Genomic DNA, 4,069 nt, shown 5'->3' with positions numbered 1-4,069 from the left:
TCTGATACAGGCCATGGTCTTCGCAATCACCTGTTATGCATCAGAGAGTTGGACAATGACCAAGGAGGATAGAAGGAGAACTGATCAAATCATTGTGTATTTTGGGGTGTTTTTTCCTTTTCAGTAGATCTGTTTCTTTGTATATAAATCTTTTTAACACTGTGAGCTAACTATTACAAGCTGGGTTTAGAAGAGGCAGTGGTACTATAGACATCATGGTCAACATCAGATGGATCTTGGCAGAAAGAAGAGTTGTTGTTATGTGCAGTCGAGTCGCCTACAGCTCATAGCGACCCTATGTACAACAGCCCTATACCCTGATCAAACTTATTTCCTCCGACACACCTATCCTCGTTAGCCCAGTGACTAAATCAATCCATCTCATCTAGGGTCTTCCTCTACTGCACGTACAGCTAAATAAATAGATACAAATAAATAAATAAATAAATAGTTGTCCCTCCACCCTCCTAAGCATGACATCCCTCTCCAAGGACTGATCCCTTCTTGCAACATGTCCAAAGTATGTCAGATGAAGCTTCAGAATCCTTGCCTCTAAGGAGCAGCCTGCCTTCACTCTTTTCAGGATGAACTTGTTTGTGTTCCTAGCAGTCCATAGTATATTCAGTATTCTTCTCCAGCACCACAGCTCAAAGACATCAACTCTGCTATCATCCCTAGCCATTGCCCAGCTCTCTGATGCATATCAGGTAATTGCAAAGACCATGGCCTGTATCAGGTGCTCCAGAGGGATATCTATCTGTGTTTCATTGATTATGCAAAGGCATTTGACTGTGGTTAACCTTGAGGAGAATGGGAATCCCAGGATACTTGATTGTGCTTATGGGAAACCTATACTGGGACCAGGAAGCAGTCCTCAGAACAGAGCAGAGAAACACTGCTGGGGGTGCCTAAGGGATGCATCTTATCTCCATACCTTTTCAAGCTATATGCAGAACAGATCATCTGGGTGGCTGGGCTTTATGAAGAGGGATGTGGCATCAGGATTGGAAGAAAACTCATCAACAAACTAAGTTAATTCAATTATACATCTGTATACATGCTCCCTCTCCCAAAATATTACATCATGCAGACCATGAATTAGATAGATTTCAATATTTGAATCTATTTCCTTTACTCCTTTGAAATAAAGTCTACTTAGAAGTGAATGCTCAAAACTTAACAGTGTAAGACTATTGGTCTCGACAAGTGCATAAAGGTATGCAATTCAAATCCCATGAAGATATCGAACAAGGAGGGAGCTCTGGTGGCATAGTGGCAAGAAGCTGCACTCCAAACCCAGAGGCATGTGGTTTGACTCCACTAGAACTCTCTGCTGGAGATGGAGAGGCAATCTCCTCCTTTAACAGTCAGATCTGATTTGATGGTACAAACTCAAAAAATAATAAAATAAAACAAAAAAAATAAACAAAAAAGATATAGAACAAGGAAAGTGCTTTCCTTCTGACCTAATGCCAGAGTTCTGGTTGTTATCCTTGCCTGCGGTCCCATTGTACTCCAAAGTAAACTTGTTCATACATAGCCTCAGAAAAGACTTCAGAAAGAACTTTCTTTTGATTTTCACATCAAATCTGCACTAGCTCATCCTATACAAAAGGCTTCAGGATTTTTGTTCAGATGACTCGACTTAAAGGCAATCAACAACAACAACAACAACAACAACATAGTGATTTTCAGGTCCTTGCTTCCTTTTGTCCCTCTGTTTATAAATCAAGCCATTTTGAAGGCATCCTTGAGTATAATTACTATGGTGTTCTCTTTAAGCAGCTGTCAGCATGTGGTTTAAATCTTCATTACTCTAACTATAGACTTCTCCATAAGACCAATGTTTTGCTGTGGCTTTCCAATTCTCTCCACACACTCACTTCATTGCACTCACTGCAGTCTTTTCCTGCTTTTCTGGCTGATGTGGGTTCAGGCCACTAACTCTTAGGAAGCACAGCAGGGTGCCTTATTAGCTACAGGGAAACGGAAGAGCATCAGACTCCAATAGCAACACAGTACAGTAGTTAAGTACATAAAAACTAGATCCAAGTTGGCAGGGTCCAAATTCTGCACCTGTGACTTACTAGCTGGGTGACACTGATAAGTAATCTAACCTCCTTACATGGCATTGGTCGCGCTCAGCTTTACAGTGGGCATGACATCCCTGAGTAACACTAATAGTTTACCACCAGGCTAATACCCACAATGTTGGCAGTTCGGGTTTCCAGAGAGACACCAAAAAAGGAAGGATCTGGTGATCTATTTAAAAAACAAAAACAACATTTTTTTTAATCTATGCTATGGAGCAACTCTAACACGTATGGAATAATATTAATTTAGAATTAGCTCAAGGACAACTTTTAATTTTAAAAAATTTTCCTGGACAGTGGATATAACAATCATAACTACTTCATAGAAATAGGAGAGCAATAAGTGAGCTTGCAGAAAGATGGCATTCCAAAAGCTTTCAATTTGAGGTGTTCATTAATACTATTACCATGTTACTCAAAAAGGAGGCTCAGGCACCATCTACAGAGCCTACAGGTCTCCTTTGTGTCTGAGAATTTGCATCTTGGAGTGGAACTGGCTTGATAGGCTAACACATTTGCATTCACTCTGCTGTCTGGTGGAGTGACCAACTCCCCTGTAGAGGTGTTCCATGGAGAGAAGAATATTATGTATCCTCTTGAGATAGTGTAGTTCTTACTCCAGCACAGAATCCTGGTACTTTCTTGTACCTCAGATGGGAATAGAAGAGTAGTACATACTTGTGGGGATTCTAAGTGGCCTGGAGGTAAGAAACTGTCCTGCAATCCCAAAGCACATAGTTCGAATCCACCAACTGCTCTGTAGAAGGATGAAAAATCTCCTCCCGTGTGATTAACTGCCTCTGAAAACCCATTTGAGGGTCAGCTATGGGCCAACTCTGGCTCAACGGTACACAAAAACAATATACTTGTGAGTTTCCAAAAATCTTGTCATCTCTAATCATTTGGAACAATGACTATCATGTATTTTATGTCACCTGTTTTTATTTTTTAGCAGAATCTGTTAGCATTTGATAAAACAGTTATTGCTTTCCTCTGGTGACCCAGTCGTAGGTAACCTAATGGGTACACTTCTCTGCTGGTTAGAGTCTACTAGTGGCTCTTGGGGGTGGGAAAAGTCCTTCAGTGTGGTATCCTTCAGAAACTCAGTGTTGAGTTGGCTGTGAGTTGATTCTAACTTGATGCAGATGTTTTTCAGTTTATGACTTTACAAAATGCGTCTTAGAAATTAAAGCCAGACAGAAGCAAAATATCTTAATTTCTTTTTCATTCTGCGCTCCTAGTTTTAATTTCTTAAAAGCTTGTTCTGATGTTGAGAACATAGACATAAAAACCTACACCAATTCAACTATTTCTACATGTATAGTTTAGTGACACTGATTACACTGTGAGTTGTGCAACTGTTCACACTTCTTTCAGAGAATTCTTCCTTCCTCATTAACTAACTGTCCTTGAAGGTTCCTCTCTCAATTTTTTGAGTTGCTATTGTCATTTTGACCCTATTTTAATGGATTGTTTTTTAAAAAGCATAATGTTCGAGGCAGCAATTTTTTTTAAAATTTATTATTTTGTGTGTGTGTACTGTCAAATTGGATCTGACTGGTATAGGAGGAGATTGCCCCTTCTTCTCCAGCAAAGCATCTGGTGGATTTGAACTGCACACCTCTGGGATTGCAGTGCATGAGGCAGCCATTTTTAATGGTGGATTTGAACCAATTTCCTTTGAGTTGACAGTGCAACTCTTTACTAACTAGGTAACCAGAGCTTCCTTGAATAATAGATGCATTGTTTATTGATTATTTACCAAGGGACAAGGGCTTTACAAGGAGCCCTGATGGCACAGTGTAAGGCTGCTCCACTGGAGGCACATGAGGCGATTGTCTTCCGTAGACATTCAGAACCTCGGAAACCTTCTGGCTGCTACCCTGTCCTTCAGGGTAACTATGAGTCTTAAATTGATTCAGTGACAGTGATTTCCCCCTTCTTTTTGTTAATGGTAGTTATGCCCCATATGATTA

The sequence above is a fragment of the Elephantulus edwardii genome, unplaced genomic scaffold, assembly GCF_000299155.1.
Source record: "Elephantulus edwardii isolate Elephantulus edwardi_28Jun2011 unplaced genomic scaffold, EleEdw1.0 scaffold00008, whole genome shotgun sequence".
NCBI lineage: Eukaryota > Metazoa > Chordata > Mammalia > Macroscelidea > Macroscelididae > Elephantulus > Elephantulus edwardii.
This window is presented reverse-complemented; position numbering follows the sequence as displayed.